Source organism: Sminthopsis crassicaudata, chromosome 1 (genome assembly GCF_048593235.1).
Source record: "Sminthopsis crassicaudata isolate SCR6 chromosome 1, ASM4859323v1, whole genome shotgun sequence".
NCBI classification, from domain to species: Eukaryota; Metazoa; Chordata; class Mammalia; order Dasyuromorphia; family Dasyuridae; genus Sminthopsis; species Sminthopsis crassicaudata.
Window position 1 is genome coordinate 94,488,928 of NC_133617.1, and position 22,845 is coordinate 94,511,772.

Genomic DNA, 22,845 nt, shown 5'->3' on the forward strand with positions numbered 1-22,845 from the left:
AAGTGAAGTCCCGGCTTCAGGCGGAATTTATTGTAGGGTCGGGCTTATAAATGGCCCAGGACCATCCCTGGTGTTCGCGTGGGACTTCGGGGGTTGTCCAAACGCTTCCCCAGTCCTCGAGGGGCCTCGAGGATTACTGAATTAAGCCCTTTAGGTGTTTCGATGGAAGTTTCATTCCTGTCCTTTATTCTTTCATCTGAGCATCTACTCCATGGGAGCCAAGTGCAAAAGCGCGCTCTCCTCCTCCTTGGTTAATAGTAAAAGCCCAAGAAGCCACCTTCTAGTTTAGTTAATCTACTCCTCCCCCATCTACAAACTCACATTTACAAGACCCGCACTGCGCACGCTCAGCAACACCGCTGGCTTTCATCAGCCAGCCTGGGACCTTTTTCACGCTGCCTAAAGCCACCCCGCCCACACTGTCTCCCCCCCGGATTGGTCGAGTAGAGCAGGGAAGGCGGGGGGTGGGGTAGATGGAGGAGGGGCCGGGAGAGTGAAGGAAAAAAGAGACCTCGCAGTTTCTCCACTTTTATCCCGCTTCGTTCCTTGCTCGGGAAGCACACGCGCACGCGCGCGTGCAATCGAGCACGAGACTGCCCGAGAACGTGGAAGCGAGGCGCGGAGCTGGAGGGAGGGGTAGAGACTGGGGAACCGAAGATGAGGAAATAGGAGGGCGGGGCTGTCGTTGCCATGGTAGTTACGTCAGGCGGCGTCGGGGAGTGAACTCGACACACATACACACACACACACACACACACATACACATACACACGGAGATATGCACACGCACACACAAGAGGAAAAGGTCAAACTAAAGGCGAGGAGGAGACGGAAGGGAGCAGTCGCCGTTGCTGCTGGCGCGCGCCATGACGGACGCGACCTAATCCACTTCCTTCGTCCGGACGCTTCCGACCCCCCTTGACTTTACCAACCCCCCCTCCCGCCCTCGGAAGCACCCCCCTTCCCAGCGCGAGCGTGTCCACGCCCCCCTCCACCACTCCCCCCTCCCGCGGGAGCGTTATTTCGGGAACGCGCGCACGGGCGCGTGCAAGAAGGGGGGCGGGGGAATGGGAAGGGGTTCCTGGTTGGGGGGCGCTGTGACTGCAGTTGTGGCTGCACCTCCCTGTACTGGAGAGACCCGAGAAGACTGATCAGGTGAGTGCTCTAAAGGGGGGTTACTTGTCAGTGGAAGATGAGGACACCTTGTACCCCCACCCCCACTTCTTTCTAATTTGAGAGACGCTCCTGGAAGATGTAGGGGATAAGCTGGGGCGGGAGAGAGGCTAGAGAAGCTTTTGTGGGAGGGGGTCCCGTACCCTCAATTGTGGAGAGTAGGACTGCTTGGGCTAGAGGGAGAGAAAAGAGGGCAGGACTTAAGGGATCCCCCTCCCCCTTTTTCTTGGAGCCAGGCGGGCTGGGGAGACCGGTGCAGAAGTTGGCAGAAGGCGGTCAGAGAGAAGTTGGGAACCAAGTGCCCCGTGACTCTGGAAATGATGTGTGTGGGTGAAGTGGAGAGAGTTGGAGACGACTTTATACCGTAATGAAGTCTTAAGCCAGGGAGGCTTTTTGTGGGTGAGGTGAGCACTTCCTCAAGGTCTGGAGGGGGTTGTTGCCAGGTAGAAGCAAGAGTTGGCAAAGGACAGGACCCTGGTATCGCTCACCGCCTCCCGGCTTTTGGAAGTAAGGTCGAGAAGGGGGTGGGGGGAAGGGGCGGAGGGGAAGGAATCGATATTGACCAGAGTGAAATAGAGAAGGAAATGACCAGGGAGCCCTGGGATGGCTCGAGAGTAGAGTCTGGGGGAGGACAGGTAGCAGGGAAGGGGGAGGCGAAAACAGCTTCGGTTCGGAGAGGCGCGGAGAGCGCCGGAGCGGGGCTCCGGACTGGGGACCCAGCGTGTTCTAGTTGTAGTTCTGCCACACAAAGCTTTGTGACCTTGGCCAAGAAACTTCGCCCTATTGAGTCTCACAAGAGAGAGTAGACCAGGAATCCTCCCAAGACCCTGCAAAGTTAACCGTGTCTGCTAGGTGAGCCGTAGGGTTAGAAATGAAGGTGGTTGTTGGGAACTTTGGGCTGGATGGAGGTTCCGAAATGGGCCCATCTCCTGTACTTGGGATGGCAAACATGCTTAGTCTGGAGAGAATCCTTAACATAGTACTGGGCCTAAGGGGTGGGAGTGAGATAAGAGCAGAGGGTCATGTTTGGATTGGGAGTAAATAATTTGTGAATAAGTACATCTCGGTACTGTGACTGTTGACATTTCAGTGCTTTGTGAATGTATTAATTAGTAGTTTTCCGTAGTGTTCATTCTGCTGGTATGTAAATGCTTTTATTGTATATTTCTTCGGGACTTATATGGAAAATAGGATAATCTTTTTGCTCTGTTTAACATTAAAAATAATAAGCACAAATTTTCCTAAAACCTTGAAAAGAGGTAACTTTTGTCAAATGAGTTTGAAGTAGCTCACTGTTTCTCGAAAGAAAATTTGTATGAGAATGTGTAAGCAGTCACCTTTGTAATCATAAGCTTTGGGAGCCATCAGTGCACTTTAGTTGTAACTGCTAGGGTTTAATAATCACATTGACTTAGTGCCACTTTCCAAACTGAAGCTTTACTCAGAAATTCAGAGCGATAGTAACAGCCCAACACTTCATATAAAGAATGTCTGGTTCTTCAGTATTGGTTTTGGAAGCCTCTATATCACTTTAATCTTTTTAATTGTTGTAATATTAAATGTGAATTTGTGGCTATGTTGAATGTAAATTGTTATGTTGAAAAGAATTCTCTGACTAAAATGCTTTTCCACATGAATTTCTGTAGGCATTTTAACTTTAATTTGTTTAATTCTTGAATTTCTTTTTTGACCAATTTATTTTCTGAAGGAATACGAATAGTTTAAAAACAATTGCTTTTGTAAAGCATGTGTAATCTAAACAGGTTATATACTACTAAATGAATAATACTAATTTTTATCATTTAAAGCATACTTTGGAAAAATTGTTTTGTGAAAGCTAAATAGTTAAAGTAGTGGTCAAAGGATTAATGCTGATAGAAAAGTGAAGGTGATGTTGACTAGCAGGCTCAGAATATCCAAACTAACTTTTTAGTCATTAGAAGATTTATAATTAGTTGAAATGCTCTTTCAGCTTCTCAATTATTTTATTTTTACACAAAGTTATCTCTCTAGAGGGCCCCCTGCTTTGAAATGTGGGGCTCTGTGGCACTTAGCCAAAATATAAGTTCAAAGGTCTTTAGTACACAAAGTAAGAAAGGTTTTATAACTTTTAATATATAATATTTATTAATATAATATTTGGTGGAAGTTTTTGTGCTTCATACTGTGTTCTGAACCCTTTTATACTTTGTTGACACTGACTATTGGTTTTTTAATGGGATTGTGCAGTGTGAAGAACTGTTTCATTTAATTCATTTAAGTCCAGGATTTTCAGAAAAACTGAAAAGTTAAGCAACTGTAAATTTATACTTGCCTTTGGGCATCATTGTTCCTGTAAGCAGCACTTACTCCACAATTCATCTTACTGTAGGTCTTAATGACCTTGATGACATTTCAGAGGTCATGGTTTAATACAGAAACAATTTTTTTTTAATAGTTTTAAACCTCAGTATAATAGAAATAAATGCTTAAGAGCTTTGAAACTAGGACATCTTTTTCATATTTTTTTTCCCTTTACTGAAACCATAGCAAAAAATAAACAAACATTGGTACCTGATCCTATGTTATTGTACATATCTTTTTCCTCACTTTTTTTCCTAAAAAAAAATTTATAAATTCTTTTCCAAAGTAACTTGTATTCCCACTCCATTCCCTTTTTAAAAAGAAATGTATGTGAATATATACCGAGAAAGAAGAAAGTAAATATGGTTGTGAATTTGCCTTTTGAAATAAATTTATCCTGATTTAAGAAAACTCATATGTAAATTAACAAACATAACTTAGATGGTTATTCATAATACAAAAGGTTCCTTTGTTTTACAAAGGGATTCAAAACTAGGGCTTTTTGAAAGAATGAGATTTCTTAGTATAGTACACTTTAAATGTGATTTGGTTGGCAGTAATTTGGTTTCACAATGTTTTATGAACATTTTTGTGGCATATAGCCAAGGTATACGTGTGTTTAGAGAGAGACAGGAACAAGGACTCAGAATAGAGACTTAGAGCTAGGAGAAACCTTAAAAGATAATTTGGTTCAGCCCCTTCATTTTATATTCTTTTTATTATTTTCTCTTTCATAGATGTTCAGGTTTGTAGTCTTGTATTTTGTGATTCCAAATAGTGTTCCTGTTGGCTGCTCAATTTGGGTGTTGTATAATTGTCATCTGATTTATGCTGTTACATTTATTTAGGAGTAGCCTGAACTCCTACTATAACACTATTTGGTTTAGAGCAAAGTTTGTCTGAGGCAGGTCTGTCTCGGATCCCATCCAAAGAGGTTTAGTTACTCAAGTATCAAAAGCATCTTGTTATAAGATACTCCCTCCCTTAAGGTGGGTCCCATAGGACCCTTAGGAAATGTTAAATTGAAACTCCTGCGTAATATAAATAGTTTTTGTCTGAAATCCACCTTTAAATAAAATCCAGTTACACTGAAAATATATTCAAGATATTCTTCCGAATTAAAGCTTTATGTCGTACTAATCTAATTTTACTTAGATCCATAGATAGTTAATATTCATTGTATACATAGGACATATTATGTTAATCATGGCTCTTTGAATTTATGCAAATGCTTGTTTATATTTTCTTTATAATTTCAGAAAATTTTCCTCTTTTGTTAGGGACTTGTGTTTATTTGAAATGGCTAAAGGAAGTTGAATGGATTGCTTTCAGAATTTTATTTTGAAACTACTTTGATTAAGTGACCTAAAAGAAGGAATTTGTAATAATATTAACTAAAGCTTCCTATAGCAAACTTTATGTAGATAGAGGGAGAGGAAAAGAGAGTGAATAAAACCATAGACCTAAAAAGAAGAGGAATTCCTTTTTAGCATGGTTTAGACCAAAGATGGAATAGAGGTGAGTATTTTTCCAGTTTTTTTAGAGTAATCTTATTATCAGGAAAAAGATTGGTTATAGTGAAACTTATTGCAACTTCATGCTGAATAAAATGATTATTTCAAGACTTTAAAAATACTTAATATTCATTTAAGAAGTAAAGATATTACCCTTAATGTACAAAATTATTATCATATTAATATGGTCTAGAGAGGCTATATTTGGTGCACTTAGCAGTTTTCTTCATGTTTTGCTTAAGGGGTATTACAAAAGTTAAAATATGAATGACACCACTGATTCCAAAAATGAATATTTTCAGTTTTCCATTTGAAAATATTAAAACAGTTGCCTTTGTCTGGGGAGGGGGTGGAAGAGAGAAGATTGGAGAAAATTTATTCCATGTAGCTATTTGGATCTAATTCCAAATTTTAACATGCATGTTTTAAGTTAAAAAAAAAAAAAAACTTATGAAATAAACAATTTGTGTGTGTGTGTGTGTGTCTGTGTCTGTGTGTCTGTACGTATAAGTGTCTGTACACTCTGTCCATATAATTCAATGAATGGAACAATGATTAGAAAGATGCATAATAATCTTAAATAGAGTTAGTCATAGTTCTTTAAATAGTTCACTATCATTTTTCTTGTCTACAAATGGAATCAAGAATATATTTTGTAAGCTAGGACTGATTCGTATAAAATAATAGTAAAGCTTTTGGAGATAGTTGAAAAATGCTGTTATAAGCTAATCTTATTTTAGCATTATATTTGTTAAATTGTATGTTTTTTTTAAAAAAACTCCCCTTATATGTTTAATATTTGGAACTAGAATAAAGTTATGGAAGGAATTTTTAAAATAGATTTTAGCTTATAGTTTAATCTCCTAAAATTAAATTTTCTTTCCTCATGCCCCTATTTAAGAGATTTTTTTTTTTACATTACATATTTATATTTACAGCTCTAATGATATTAAATGCTGGGCATCTTAGCTATAAAAACAATAGAAAGTTTATCTTTTAATAACATCCTTCATGTTTTCTCCCAACTGTTCCATTTGTGTTTTAATTGTAGTTACCAAGGGCACTTTAATCAAGTTTAATAGAAGGCTTTTACATTTTCTTTAAAGAGTAAAGAACTAAACACAGTACGTTTTTGGTTAAACATTTTAATTTAATGATAATTTTAGATCTAATTTTAAGCTAATTTAAGTTAGTATGAACAATGATAACGACATATTAAAAAAAAAACAAAAAACTTTTCATGTCATTAAAGTGTTTTTCAAATGTTCTCCATATTGGAATTGTCTGTTATCTAATTTGTAATCCTGAGGATTTTTTTAAATCTAGAAATCAGCATTTTCTCATTATTAAATCTGGAATGAGAATAGTTAACATTTATGTAGCACTTTAAAGTTTTTATGATCCTTTACATGTATTATTATCTCATTTGATTCTTATCCTTACAACAGCTTTGTGTGGTAGGTATTATTACCAAACTCACCTTGCAGAGAGGTCAAGTGATTTATCTAGAGTCACACAGCTAGTAGGATTTGAAATTCAGGTCTAATTTCAAGTCCAGCCATCTATCTATGGATCCTCCACCTGACCTGGAGATCAAGTTTATCTTACCTCCTTATTTTACAGATGAGGGAGCTGAGGCTCAGAAATGGAAAATGACTTATCACAAATTGAGGTGGCTTACAAAAAAAGAAGTCTTCTGACTGTCATCCAAAATATATGCCCTTCCATATGTTTAAAATATATAAAAAAACAAAATACATTTTAAAAAACTATCACATTTTTTCTGATTTATAAACAAATGCTTTTTTGAAAATAGTGGATTTTTTTTAAATGATTATATAGCAGTTCTAAGACCTATACTAAGCTGCAATAGTTTATATGAGCATACTCATATCTTAATTTTATTATGATATAAAAGCCCATAAAAACAAATAACTATAATGGAATAATAGCTTGTATTTGTCAGTTTAAGAAACTTGAAATGTATCCAGAAATAACATTTTAATTATGAATTGCTGGATTAACTTGAGAATGTCACACGGAAATGATGTTTTAGTAATTATAAGTTCTAATTTAGTTTCTATTTTATGATAATCTTTGTCATGTGGATAATACAAGTACAGAATATGTTTTAGTTAACCGATGAATTTATGGTTTGCCTCCTCATACCCCTTCTTTATAATTGGCTTTTAGCCAAACAACATCAGAAATATTACCGAATGGTATTCATAGTGGATTATGTTTTTTCAATTTCTTATCTGAAAGAGAAAAGAAATAAGAACTATGAAAGATAACCCTGAGCATTGACCAAAAGTTTCCTATAACTTTTTAGGTTGAGTATTGAACAATTATTTTGAATGTTTGTTTCTAATCTATAGTATCTAGATAAAGGAGATGGTATTTGAAAATAATTCATCAGAATTTTTAAGTTTGTTAAAATGTTAGCATTTAAAATTTAGGGATTAAAATGAAAAAGGGAGTTTTGTAGAAAGTGAATTAGGTGGCAAGTAAAAGTCTATTGAATTTATTCTTACTGTTTCCCCAAGATTAAAATCTTACTTTATTTGTTTATGCAGGTCTGATGTTCAGTGGTCAGTGATTCACTATAGTCATGCCATTTGAAAGTTACTAAACTAGGAATAATCCAGTCCTTAAAATTTTTGTTTTAACTGCTACTACCAGAGAGATTTGAAACAATTTTCTCACTGATTATCATTCTGGATGATGATATTTAAATTTTAAAAGTACTGAATTTTATAAGATGGGAGAAAAGAAGAAAGGGTAACAAACTTTCGGGAAGTATTTATATATACAAATCAGCCTTGGATATCCAGGGTCATCAGTTTGCCAAACATGCTTATAATTGTTTATTTGCAAGCTGAGGGGGAATGGTGAAAGAGATATAACTTTTTATACTATAACATTAATTATTTAAGTGGTAGGGTATGTATCTAGGGGGAAAAAAAAAAAGTAAAGAAAAACTGTGTATTGCCTTAGGTCTAACCAATCACAAGACTCCAAATTGGGTTTCCAAGGGCCCTAGGACCTTGAGGATTTCTGTGGAAGGAATTGAGAAGAACTTAGCATGGCTATTAGTCTTTTCTCTGTACCCCATTCAGTCTTCTTTCCCTCCCCTCAAACACAAACAGGAAAGGTGGAGCTGGTGCAGGGATGTGAGAAGTTAGAACCTCCTGCCATTAGAGATTATTGTGATAAAAATTGGGGGAAAAAAGTCTCTGTAGTTCTGATAGAGATTGCCTAGAACATGCTTGGTGTCGTGATAAAATCGTGTGATGATCTGGCATCTTGGATTTGTTGAGCCAGGGACTTAATGTCAAGTGGAATCAGATACCTTTATTTCATTGATGAGGTACTCCCAAGGGGTTGAAGTGAAGAATCTTGAGATCATAAAGCTAGTTCTCTTCTGAGTTCTGAAGCCACAGACTCCCTTGAATACTAATAAAGTGATCTTTCCATTATACTATGTAGAAAAATGATTATGTTGATTCATTACTTTTGAATGGGAAGTAGCTGAATTATTTTGGAATTAAGGCTTTTCCACTTACTATTTGTATGACTTTTAGCAACTCACTTAACCTATCCAGGCTTCAGTTTTCTTATCTATAAATTGAGGTTAAATTAGTTAACCTTAAAACTACTTGACCTCTTCTTACTTTAATTTCATGATTCTATATTTATTTAGTTATGGCATTATGTTTTTAGCAAATAACCCTTAAATATTTATATATCATTTTTGCAAAGGGCTTTTACAGTTATGAATCTCATTTTATTCTTACAACAAGCTTCAGGAGGTAGATGCTATTCCTCATGTTATAGATGGGAAAACTGAGGCAGAGATTAAGTTGAACTCAGGTCGTTCAGACTCAAGTCCAGTACTCTGCACTCTACCACCTAGCTGCATTTTAAACTTTTCAGATCAAAAAATAGTAAGGCATTTAAGAGCAAGGACCATATATCATTTATCTCCCTCAATTTCTAGTATATATTATGCTTTACAGATTATGGACATTTAATATTTCCTGAATTGATCAATATTTAATATTGATAAGCACTATTTAATGAACAAATGGCATATTTAAGACATAGTGCTGGTGTTTTATCAGGGAATAAAGGTAGAAAACACAAAAATTATATTATTTTGCTAGTTGAATTAGTCTCTAAGGCCATCATCAACTCTGAGATTAGACAGCCTCTAAGGCCATCATCAACTCTGAGGTTCTATATGCTATAAGACAAGAAAGAATGGGGGAAGGACATTTATTCTGTGCTTACTATATGCCAAACACAGTACTAAGGACTAGGATATAAATAGAAAAGCAAGATAATCCATTCTTTCAAAGAACTCACAATCTAATTGTAAGACAGCACACATGGAAGATTTTAACAAGTCTGGAAGGTCCAAAGTTATAGAAAAGTCCAATGGTCCTTAGGGTACATTAACAAAGCAGATGGTAATACATCTTTAATGTTATTTCCACCAACAAAATCATATTTATTTCTTATGTTGAATCATTTAAGGGAAGATAAGATGCTTATTTGATTCTCACAACAACACTGTGAGGTAAGTTATTATTGACATTTTACAGTTGAGGTAACTAAGTCAGAACAGGTTTAAGTAATTTGTTTTAAGGTGGTAAGTAAACTTACTAAGCTAGTAGAAGTCTGAGATCTTAGTTCTTAGTTCTTTGGTTCCATATCCAGTGCTTTTATCCACTGTCTGAAGTCAAATTTGAACTTAGGTCTTTTTAGTTCCAGACCCAAAGCTTTGTCCACTCTGTCTGAGTCAAATTTGAACTCAGATTTTCTTGGTTCCAGCCCCAATGCTTCATGCATTGTGTCACCTAGTTGCTTTGAGAGTGCCAAGATCTCTGAGGGTGAGGATTGTTTTTAGTTGGGTATGAATGGTTAGGAAGCAAGGACTACAGAACCCACAGAAGCAGTTGCCAGCATCTCTGTAGGGCTTCCTGCCACAATTGATTCTTGCCAGAGCTGGACCAAAAGTCTGAGAGGTGCTGCCGCTCCTGGGGCTCTTGGGTTTATCTGACTGATGGTAGAAGTTGGTGTTTGTGGCAAGGAAAGTGGGCCAACTCTGCATAGAAATCGATCCCCCCTTAATGATGGCTGTGGAGCCCAGGCTGAATGCATGATTGGTGGTCTTGAGGGCACTCTTATTTCCAAGGCATCTTGACTTCATGATTCTGGCTTATCTGCATGGTGGTCTGAGGAGACTTAGAAATACAAAAATTATTATAATCAGGAGAATATTCAAGTAAACTGATGATTGGGATTAATTTCTTGTACTTATGAAAGTTAAGAAATCCCTTCTATATATTATGATATTTTGAGGTTTCTAATGATTTTGGTTAACATACTAGTTTCAGTGGCAATACTTTTTTTATGGTATAAAATATCCTCACTCTGAGATAAGTCAAAGTAGTACAGTACTTTTTTTTTCTTTTTCTAACCATTTCATCATTTTTATCAGTGATTTATATAATAGCATTCTAGCAGATTTATAAATAAAACAGAGATGGGAAGGATAATTAAAATATTCTATTTTAAAAAAAAAAAGAGTTTAATCCAGAAGATTTTGAGAATCTAGAATGTTGGATCTTATCTAATTAGGTGAAATGTCAAGTTTTACACTAGGATTCAGAATTAATCTTAAAAAGTACAAGATGGCAGTTATACTAAGCAGAACATTTTTTGAAAAAATATCTAGTGATTTCAGTAGACTTTAAGTTCATATAGGTCAGTTTGTGATTGATATGTGAGCTGGAAAATATATGCAGTCTGTGCTAGGTGTGTGTGCCAGGTATTGAGAGTATAAAGACAAAAACAAAATATTACCTAACTTCCAGAAGTTACATTCTATTAGTGCAAATATATGTACCTAGAAGGGAATACAAAATAAATCCGAAGTAAAAATAATTCTAGAGGATTCTAGCAGCAGAAGTGGATCAGGAAATGAGGTATTTTTAAAAGTTGGAAGTGAAGATAGTATACTCTTGCCATGAGGGATAGCTTATACAAAAGCACAGAAAGGAGAATTAGATTTCCTTGTAGCAGGATTAGCAAATAGGCCCATTTTGATGGAATATTGAGAAACAAAGATTTGGAGGGGATGACAAGTTCAAATACTTAAGAAGTATTTGAAATTGGAGAATTCCTGCTTGATTCCAGAGGGGAAGAAAAGTAGCATTAGTGGCAAAGGTTACAAAGAAGCAATATTAGACATGATAAATGGAAAAACTTTTTCATTCTTAGGAGCAAATCAGCAGTGGAACAGGCAGTATTAGAAGGCAGTGGGTTCCTCTTCAAGTTGTCTTCAAGCACTCTACATGACCACTTGGGTATGTTTTTGAGTTGGATTTTTTTTTTTTAGTTTTTTATTTTCAAAACATTTTAATATTTTCAGCATTCACTCTTGCAAAGCCATGTGTTCCAAATTTTTCTCCCTCTCTTCCTCTCACCTCTCCTAGACAGAAGCCATCTAATATATGTTAAATATGTGCAGTTCTTCTACACTTATTTCCACAATTACCATGCTATACAAGAAAAATCAGATTATAAAGGTAAAAAATAAGAAATCAAAAAGTAAGCAAACAACAAAAAAGGTAAAAATGCCATGTTGTGATCCACATTCAGTCTCTATAGTCTTTCTGGGTGCATATGGCTCTCTTTATCACAAGTCCTTTGGAACTGGCCTGAATCACCTTGCTGTTGACAAGAGCCATGTCCATCAGAATTGATTGTTGTATAATATTGATGTTGCCATGTACAATGATCTCCTAGTTCTGCTCATTTCACTTAGCATCAATTCATGTAAGTCTCTTTAGGCCTCTCTGAAATCATCCTCCTGATCGTTTCTTAGAGAACAGTAATATTCCATAGCAATCATATACCATAACTTATTCAGCCATTCTCCAACTGATGGACATCCACTCAGTTTCCAGTTGCCACTTACAAAAAGCACTGCCACAAAAATTTTTGCACATATGAGTCCCTTTCCCTTCCTTGTGATCTCTTTGGGATATAAACCCAGTAGAAACATTGCTGGATCAAAGGCTATGTACAGTTTGATAGTCCTTTGGTCTTAGTTCCAAATTGTTCTACAGAATGGTTGGATCTCTTCACAGCTCCACCAACAATGTATTAGTGTCCCAGTTTTCTTATATCCCCTCCAATATTTATTGTTATCTTTTTTGAGTTGCATTCTTTTATATATGAATTGGATTAGAAAGTTCCTGAGATCTCATTCAGCTCTAAAATTGGGATTCTATTCTGATCCTCTTTTCAGTTGCTATTATCTCCTGTGGTATAAAAAAGTCATTCCATTAAAAAAAATTTTTTTTTTCTACTTTTGAAGTGTTGCTATTTCTTTAAGAGGCAGGTTAGTGTATTCAATTCTCATAGTTTCTAGTGAAATAATAGACTACTTCAATCAGAATGACATGGGAAGAAACTATAAACTACATTCTCTTGGCTTTTAGATCTGAGTGTGGGTTTTTTGCCACCTGTACTGCTCTAGTTGGTACTTATAAACCTTAGGTAGAACTCTGATGAGTATGAGAAACAAGTATACATGGCTTTTACATAATTTATGGAAACCCAACAATATTCAAAACTTCAGTATTGTACATTAATTAGAACCAATACAGGATTTTGTGTTTTGCTTTCCTTTTTGACTTCAGATTTATACATCCTCTGAATCAATCTACTCTTGCCTGTGTCCCAAAGTTATATATGAACTTAACATATATTAGATGTCTTTTGTCTAGGGGAGAGTTGAAAGGGAGAAAAAAATTGGAACACATGGTTGTTAGGATTACTAGGTGAGAACTCAGGTTGTCTGGACAATTACAAGGTGAGAACTCAGGTTGACTTGACAGTTCTCTGGCTCAGACCTGTAAAGGGAGTTTACACCTTAGGAATCCTAGAAGGAGCAAGCTCATTGGTTGAAGTGGTTCTTCCCAGAAGCCCTTGCATTATCCCACGCCCATTCTCTGGGAGGATAAAAGAGGACTGCACTCCAGAAATAGGAGGGGTCTCTGCATTACATCAGGCCTGACGGGGCTCTCTGCAGGAAGGGAAGTCACTTCTCTGGACAAGAGTTAACAGCAACTGCCTGGAGACAATGGTTCACTACAGGAAGAAGAATCTGTCCGAGAGATTTGAGTAGACACAGCAGTTCTCTTCCCAGAGTGATCCAGCAGCTTCTGGAGACTACAGCTCGCTACACATGGTTTTGCAAGGGTGACCAGAAGACCTGGTTTTATAGTTTGCTTCTAGACAAACCTTAAAGCATTATATAAATGAGAGATTATTATTTTTGATAAAGTTGATTTCATTTCTATTGATGAAATATGTCATGAACCCAACACTTCTGTGAAACTTTTCTCTCCCTTCCCCCCCCCAAGGCTATTGAGCTTAAGGGCCTTGCCCAGGGCCATACCGCTAGGCAGTATTAAGTGTTCTTGAATGCCACATTTGAACTCCGGTCCTCCTTCACTCCAGGGCTGGTGTTCTCTACTTCTCATTTAGCTGCCCCTGAAACCCTTATTTATAAGCAGACCAACATTCTATATAAAATATGCTGGGAAGGGGGAACTGTCAAAAATGTAACATTAATTTTTTGTCTTCTAAGATTTTACTTGAGCCAGGTACTGTCTTAATTATAAATCTTGTATCTCTTCCTCCCAATTCCCAAACCTCATGAACTAGTATTGTGTCCCATTCTTCATGACTTGTTTGAGGTTTTCTTGTCAAAGATACTGGGTTTGCCATTCCTTCTCCAGCTCATGTTAGAGAGGAAATACTGAAACAAACAGGGGCTAAGTGACTTGTCCAGGATCATACAGCTAGTCAGTGTTAGACCAAATTGGAACTCTGGGAGAAGAGGTTTCCTTCTGACTCCGGGTCTGGCACTCTCTCCAAGGAGTTACCTAGCTACTCTGTTTTACATAGAGTGGGGACTTAATAAACGTTTTTGTTATTTTAAGTTACATATTTTTAAAAGATTGATTTCTTTTTATAATAAAATATATCTGGAGAATGCCCTAAAAGTTTGCTGTCCCAGCAATCAAAATGTAAACAGAAAGTATGTTTTACGACAAGCATTCTAGGTTACATTAAAGAATGTTAAGTGAATAGAAATGTTCACGTAAGTTGATTATTCAGCAATATGTTCTTTTAATTGGTTCTTTGGTTCTTAGCATAAGCTATATTTTCCCAAATGCTAAAAGTATGAATTTCTATGTATGATAGTCCATCGTGGTGGGGTCTTCCCCTGTCCTCTTCTTATAAGGATTCTGGGAACTAAGCCACAGAAGAAAAAAACAACTTCTAGTGTTATTAGTAAGTTTAGACCAAGCCTATTCCTTTACAAAGAAAGATACAAGAGGATATGAATGTTTTGTATTATGATTAACCTGGAGTTTTCATTTCTGTTTAGCAAAATGTTTTCCTATATCATTTTTATAGATCCATAAAGCCAGAGTGTCTTTGCTTAGTTTTGTCATGAAAAAGAATTAAAATACTGAAGCATTTAAAAATTTTATTAATTACTATCTTGTGTTTTTATATTACCTTTATTTCCAAATATATACTTCCCACTCCTCTACTTGGTGATCCATTCTTTTGTTTCTCCATTTTTCAAATGCCTTAGAAAATAGTTGCTCATGTTTTAAAATAGTTCAAATTCAAATATAAAATTAATGCTAACTAAATTATAAGAAAGTGCAGTAGTTTGCTTCTCTAATCTTTTCTACCGTTTTAAAATAAGAAAGATGATTTTATGTGAGTGCAGAAGGAATTTGTTATGTAAAAAGTATTATGTTTAAATCCTTTGTTGTTTGCTGCAACATGAGCATAGTTCTACTGAATATCAAAATTGGTGATCCTGTGCTACCAGTTTGTTCCAAATACTTGGGAGTGCTGGCCTGTTCCATCCCAACATCCCTTCTTTAAGGTCAGTGGAATATTTCCTGCTATTTGAATAGGCCACCTATTATCTAGCTTTGTTCAGAATCTGAAGGCCTGAGTATAAATTCCAGTTCTGGTCAAATGAACCTGTTTCCTCATCTGTAAAGTTTGAGAACTGAATTAAGTTAGAGGTTCCCAAATTTTTTTGGTTTACATACTCCTCATATCGCAGTTTTTTCATGCAGCCTCTAGACCAAAAGAAATACTTAACAATTCCATTTATTAAATAGCTAGATCCAAACAACTAAAAGGATTTTTTTGTCCTAACAATTTAGTAACTGTTTGGAAAAGTAACATAATTTGAAAGAAAATTATATATCATTGTTAATATTTTATTGCATTCACAATTAATAATGGAATTATGGGTTTTGGGGGGCACTGCACTACTTACTAGAATCATTTTTGGATACCATCATTGATTTTCTTTTTCTTCTTTTTTTTTTTTTAAGTTTTAAATTTATTTTAAACTTAAGTACAAAATAAGAAAAGGGGGGAAAAACATTGCCATGTATACTGAGAAGATTCAATTTAAAGCAATAAATTTCCATTTCAGCAAAACCTATGTAATAAATATACACTGTTTTCAGAGCTGTCTAGCTTTTCATTGCTTTCTTGTAGGTTATTTTGTTTTCTGCTGTGCACTTTTTAATTTTACCCTCCATATCCGTCCCCCTTGCAAAAAAAAAAAAAAAGTTAATGTGGATTATGCACATACATATACACATATATCTACTTATACATACATATCTAAGACTGTTGTGCTTACTTTAACTTGACATCTTTTTCTCTGGAGGTAGGTGGCATCTTTTATAATTCAAATCTTTAAATGCTTTGCTAAATCAATTAGCTTATTTCTTTTCCTAGACCACAGCAATATTCCATCCCAATCACTTTCTATCTGAGAGATGTTTGTAAGCCTCCTCCTTCCCCATTTTTCTGCATTCCTTTTATTCTTAACTACATAGGTTTTATTTAGTCAAGAAATTTTTAATTTAAAATTCTGCACTTCCACAATGTTCTTATCTTATAAAATGATTTAAGGCCTGAACTATTTCTGAACAATTAAATCTACTTCCTTTATATCTTTTTTCCCCTGGTTTCTTTGAAGTTCCTGACCTTTTGTTCTTCTAATTAAATTCTGTTATTTTTTCTAACAATCAAATAATTTTTTTAGTAATTTTATTGGGGTTGCATTACATAAATAGATTATTTAGGTAAAATTGTCATTAAAAAAAGTATTGACTTTACCTACCCATGAACAATAAATATTACTTCAATTATTTAGATGTAATTTTATTTGTATAAAAATGTTTTATATTTATGTAACTCTTGTTATCTGTTTTGGCAGGTAAATTCTTCCATACTCTCTAGTTATTTTAAATGTCTGAAACAATATTTAATAATATGGCTGACGCACAATAGTTTCCTTATTTTTCTCTTTAACTTTGTTGAAAATCAGGACTACTTCTCCTCAGCCTTTTTTATATAATAAATTCTACTCCTGATCTTTATTTTGTGTTTGTGTGTATCTCTCATTTTTATAGTGTTTCCTGAAAGCTACAAATTGTTTAATTTAAATTTTTAATCTGCTATCAGTTTCCATTTTGAGTAAATTTATCCCATTCATCTTTTCAGATATAATTTTTTTTTGTATTTTTTCTGCCTTTCTATTTTTCTTCTATATTCTCTCACCCACCTCACTCTTGTACTTTACTTCTATCCACTACCTTGCCTTCCTTTCTCTTAATCTCTAAGAACTCCCCCCTTATCTTCTCCCTCCATCCTATCCTCTGGATCTCTTGTTTCTCATTGAAAAAGGAGTACCTCTTTTTAATCTATTATCGTCCTCTGAATGTGAATCCTGATCTTCTCTATCCCCACAGTAATTATCTATGATTATATTCTTTCACCTTTGTTTACTTATTTCTATTTTATTTTATTTTTTAGCAAATATTAATGTAATCAAGTTCTAGTCCCAATATATGGGAATCATGCTCTAAGTCTCAGGTCTTTTTACTCTTTATTTTCTGAGGTCTATCCTGGTACTCATTCTTGGGTTCTCCTTTCTATTCCTAAATCTGGACTAGAGGCCTTGCTCACACAGTCCTACTAAGATCTTGTCTCTCTTCTTGGGACTGCTCCTGCAGGGCCCCCAGCCAAAGGGTTCCTGCCCCTGGGCTGCAGCCTTTAGTGAGAGTGCTTCTTCTCCAACAGCAGCCCAGCCCTGGAGGCTTCTGGTCAGCACAGCTGTGAATGATATCTCTCTTCTCAGCCTTAACTTCAGCACCTCTCACCCCTCTCCCTTAGCACAAACACTGTCCATGAGATGATAGTTTCTAAGGCTGAAGCTGCTTCCCAAGGCCAGCTGCTCTCAGACTTGGTTTGTTGATTCCAGAGTTGGCCTGGAGGTGTTAACACTTCTCTCTTAATGAGGTGATGGTCTTACTGAGGTGGTGGTGGTGGTGGTGGTGGTGGTGGTGGGGAGGGGGTGGCCATGGAGAGAAGAGTCTTTTCAGGTTGTCTTAGGAAAACAACTGCCGTCTTGACTTCTTTTTTTTGCTGCTTCTCCACATTCCTTCTGAGGCCAAGTTCTTTCATTTTCTTTCTCATAAATTTAGAGAGCAGAAAGTTTTCTAACCTACTTCACCATCATCCCAGAATCTTCTCCCCTCATTGATTTTCTTGCATTGAAAATCCAACTTCACAAAAACAAAATATTGAAAATGAGAAAGCTTGAGAGGTTTATTAACTGGTAGAACCAAAAATGCAAGTAATTAAACGCCTATCAAACATTCACTAATGTCATCAAAAGGAATATAGTTCAGTCTTAACATTGAAACTATCAACTCTCTCAAGCTAGTAGTTCATGCAGTGTTCACCATATGTTCATTGTCTCTTTCTTTCTCTTGAAAATGTGACCCCCTCTGTTTTTAAGTTCTTTGTGGCACCTTAGTATACAGTTCAGGAACTGTAGGAACAAGAAATCTTTCTGGTCCCTTTCACCTCTGACAGTATAAGTTTCTGTGTCATTTGCCCATTGTCTTTACATGCTTTATCTAGATTCTTTTTGATGATAGGCTACTATCAATACATATCACCTCTGACCTTCTTCATTGCTCTTTATCTAAAGTCTATTAGAGAAGTTTTAAGTATTGTTCTTTTCATTGCCTGCAGAGAAGGCATGAATAAGCTTATGCTCCCAGAGTTTATTGTAGATTATTGTAGGCTGCATTCATGTTCAATTTGCATATACTAGTCAATGTGAAACCAGTCTTGAAAAGCTTTGAATTTGGGTCTGTTTTCTATCCTGGATCATGTTGTTGACTAAGATAACATTCCATTGCTTTTTCAATCTTTAAATCATCTCTTAACATCAAGCTTTGTGGGAAGTGATCCTTTGAGTCTATTTAATTTTTTTCAGGAGTCATAGTTGGTCCATCTTATATAACTGGTCCATTGTATATAACTTCATTTCTTCATTTAGTGTTTATTTCATAAGTAGTGCATATACACTGAATTTACTTCACTGTTGTACATTCAAATATATTCAAAGCTGCTATTGTTTCTACTGATTCCAATACCATTTGTAATTAACAAAAATATAGCAAAAGGATTTTTATGAACTTAAATCATAAATTAATTGTTTTATTTTCATTAATGTCTTCCATTCTCAGTACAGAGAAGTGTGTATATTTCTACAATGGAATATTAAAAAACAAAAAAAACTTTTTTGTACCCTAAAGGAGGTGTGCTTAAGATGTGACTTAAAACTTTAAATATTTTAAATCGTTAAGGCAGTAATAGAAATTTTTTGAGTTTGCTTCCTGACAGCTTTAAGAAAAGGTGGTGGTGAAGAAAGACAGTTTGTCTGTAGGCTGCCAACTTTTTGTTTGTTTGTTTGTTTTTAATACTCCATGCTATTAGGCTAGGAATTGAGTAGGAGGAAAGCAGGCTGGATTACATTTGGGAAATTATACAGTGCTTTTAATAACCCCACTCTTCTCTGTGAAACAAAGGTCCATCTAAACAATGATAGTCTTTCTATGATGCTGAAAGACTTCGAGTCATGGAATACCATAGTCATTGAAAAAATAAAATTGTGGGTCACTTAAAGGGCAGTAAAGAAGCATGTTATATGCATGAATAGACTACAACTTATAACTAATGACGAATTGAACAGGGAAAAAGGCTGTAAATGTTATTATCAGGGAGATATATTAATTGGCAAAAGATTCAGATTGTCAGACAGTGATAACTGCTAGATAACTTGAATGCTCCATTGAAATCTTCAATACTAAGAACCTTATAAGGATATTGAAGTTTATAGGAGAACATAATAAAGAAGAAACAATTAGGTGGCTTAATGGAGAGAACACTGGACCTAGAGTTAGGAAGAAAAGTTCAGAATGCTTTAGACACTAGACACTTGAGACACTAGTGTGTCCCTGAATAAATTACTTAATGTCTATTTGCCTAAATCTGCTGGAGAAAGAAAGGGCAAACCATTTCATTATCTTTGCCAAGAAAACCTCATGGACAGATTTAGAGTGATATGGTGCATGGGATTATGAAATGTCAGACATAACTAAACAAATGAACAACAAAATGGTTAAGTATCCAACCACATGGAATAAGAGATTATAGATAGGTTATCATTTCTGTTGTTGGAAGGAATAATGACATTAATGAAATTACAAATGCATTAGAGCATAAAAATCAGTTTTACATGAAAATTTAGCGCAACCTGTATGTGTCTGTATGTGTTGGATTTACTAACTGGTTTTTAAGCACTTGCTGGGTTGTCTTCTCTGAATTTCTGCTCATCTGCTATCAAGGAAGTCTCAAATGTTATGCCATGTGCTAAGAAGAATAAGCCCTTACATTATTAACCTTTGTGGTTTGCAAAATATTTTATAAACATCAACTCAATTTATCTTTGTAAACAATCTTGTGTGTTAGGTACTATTTATTCTCATTTTACAGAAAAGGAAATTAAGTCAGACAGAGGTTAAGTGGCTTGTCTAATCACAAAGCTAGTATCCAAGGTCAACTTAGAACTCTAATATTCCTAACTTTAGGTCTAATTCATATCATTTAGCTGCCTCTATATTTCAATTAAGAGAGGACAGAAAGAAATTAAGTGTAAAAGTTGGAATAAGTCTAGAACTAAGAAGAAATCTCAAGGTTATCCAATTCTAGCTTTCTTACTTCAAGCAGATCTGAATTAGCAACTGCAACTCACAGAAGTTAAGTATTTTACCTAAATAGTGGCAATTATTTCTTTGCCTTAACTCAAAAGATGAGAGACAGGAATTTATTGAACTAAGAGTTAAAAATAAGCATGCATTTTTTAGAGTATCAAGACTACACAAGCTTCAGCTTTTTGTCTTTTAATATATTTTAAAATTAACTTTAAACTTTGCATTCTGAAAACTGTCAGCATTGGAGCTGTTCATATCTATAGAGAATTAACAAAATGAGAATTTTAGCAATTAAAGTGAGATTAGCTTGTTCATTTAGTGTGTGCATGGATAAATGTTGCTTTGGTTATGGGGTCTCTATACATAACCAGACAGGGTCCATGGATAAATATATTTTGCCCGTCTTGGTGAGTGTTGTTTTTAGTTATTGTTGTCTCAGGATCTCCATTTAAGTTTTACTTTGATGTCTCAGCTTGACATGGAGGTGACCGTTCCCCAATTTCATGTCAACAATCCTCAGGTTTTTGCTGATTGTAAAATAGAAGATCTTCTATGGGCCTGATAACGGATTGTATGTCTGTGAACTGAAGGCTAAGGTTAGAAATGGACTAGTTTGGTAAAGTTCATAGTGGGGCTTTGTTAGAAGAATGGTAATTAAATGGTGAATTTTTGAGATACACTATTTCATGAAACCATTCCACTGAAGAGTGAATTGTTTGTAATATGTAGAAACAAAACTAATGACATTTCCCATCTTTTGTAACAATAATGTAACAATTTATGAGCTAGTAACAGATTCCAGGCCTGAAGGCCCTGGAAGCTATCAAAACAGACTGAATTTATATTTGGCTAGCAAAACCTGTTCTTAGAATTTCTATTATTCCTTTGTGTAGGACCTTGGGTGTGGTTAACAACTCTTACTGGTGGCAGAGTAAGTCTCTGATTTATTTGATATTACTGATAATAGTATATCTAGTTTTAACGAGATATTCAATGTAGTATTGTTAAATCTGTTATTTTAATCCAGTTTAAGAATAGGTAAATTTTACCTTCCCTCTCTTAAAGAATATTGCAAATTTCATAATTTTGGAAAAAATGTTTTATGGAAATGGCATGTCTTGCTAACTTTTTCAATATTTTTCAGTCTTTTGTGAATCATTATTCCTGAAGAAAGTAGACGTTTTCATTGTAGATTCTAATGAACATGTTCCAAATCTTAAAATAAGCCCCCCCACAATTGCATTCTAAGGAGAGGCAGGTCAGGTAGCAGTGCTATAATTAGGTAGGAGTCAGTATTTTATTTCTAAGAGTTCCTCTTTCAGTACCTTATAATTTTCTGCAAAATGTAAAAATTACCCATAGAGTAAGTGTTTTATTCTTTTTACCCAAAAGTAATTTTGTGTTAATGAAGTTTGATTAAAATTTTGTTTAGACGTTGTTGGCTTACTGACAACTGAAAGTGCATAAAGAATATTAAATTTACTTTTCTCATACAAAAAATATTCAAATACTATGTTTGTGTTTTCTAAATAAAATTGATTTGATTCTAAACTCTTAATCTTACCAAAATTGCAAAGTTTCTTTTCTCTTCTAAAGTATGTCTTTAAGGTGGTTAAAAAAAAATGCATTTAGAGAGAAATAAAATTGAAATTTTTGACTATGACATGTAATACAAAGAATATTAGGTGATAAATTCTTGAGGCTTCATTATGTGACCTCAGGTTTTGTTAGCACAGATCCAGTTTTGGTGGTTTAATATATTATCCATCCCCTGAGTCACATCTGAGACTGATGATGGCAGCTAGGTGTTCAGAATTTGAATGGAGACATTAGTTTAATTTAAAAAACAAAAAAAAAGTGAATTGTATGTTTTCTATTTTGAATAGATTGTGGTATAGGATTATGGGGAAGGGGGAACTTTTCACAAAAAGATAGGCTGTCTTGAACCACTCACAGTGAAAGAGGTAAGCCAGAGTTGAGTGCCAAAGTGATTGTACCCCATCATTAACAAATGTAATAATACCTTCTTTCTGTACTTTTCTATGTTACAATTTTGCCATTGATAATAGCTTTTGTTTGTTTCTAAATTTGTATAATTATAAAATTAAATATCATGTACAGAATAACTGGGGATCAATTAATCATTATAGGATCTAGTTTGGGGATGTATTAACGCTCATGAGCCCACTATTTTTTGAAGAAATTCAGAATGCAGAATATATTTCAAGTAGGACAGCCCTACTTATGTTATTTAAATGAACAGAATAGCAGCTCTCCAACACATGGTGGTGAAAACAAGAAAATAACCACATTGTCTTTTTGAGCAGCATTTGTAAGCATTTTTAAAGTGCCTACTATGCAAAAGGCAATGTTCTAAAATTTCAAGCATGATAAGATAAAAATAAAATGGTTTCTGCCATTGAGAAGAAGTTTAATTTTATTGAAGAAAAGATTGGGGAGGAAGAAGAGGACAAAGTAATATACATATAGAAAATTAAACACAAAATATATGCAAAGTAATACCAGGAATGGGGGGAGTCCTGGTAATTGATTGGGATTAGGTTAGACTTCTATATCAAATGAAGATTGTAGAAGTTCTAGGAGAGTCA

The 22,845-nt window shown here is 35.2% G+C and overlaps 1 protein-coding gene across 1 annotated transcript in view; it reads left to right on the top strand.

The window, feature by feature from the left end:
* The first annotated feature begins 550 nt into the window (after nt 1-550).
* Nucleotides 551-22,845, top strand: part of LOC141552188 (endogenous retrovirus group K member 6 Gag polyprotein-like) — a 78,305-nt gene continuing 56,010 nt past the window's right edge. The window contains exons 1-2 of the mRNA XM_074284642.1: nt 551-1,155; nt 11,319-11,404. The gene's annotated coding sequence lies outside the window, so the exon portion shown is untranslated. The remainder of the gene's footprint in view (nt 1,156-11,318; nt 11,405-22,845) is intronic.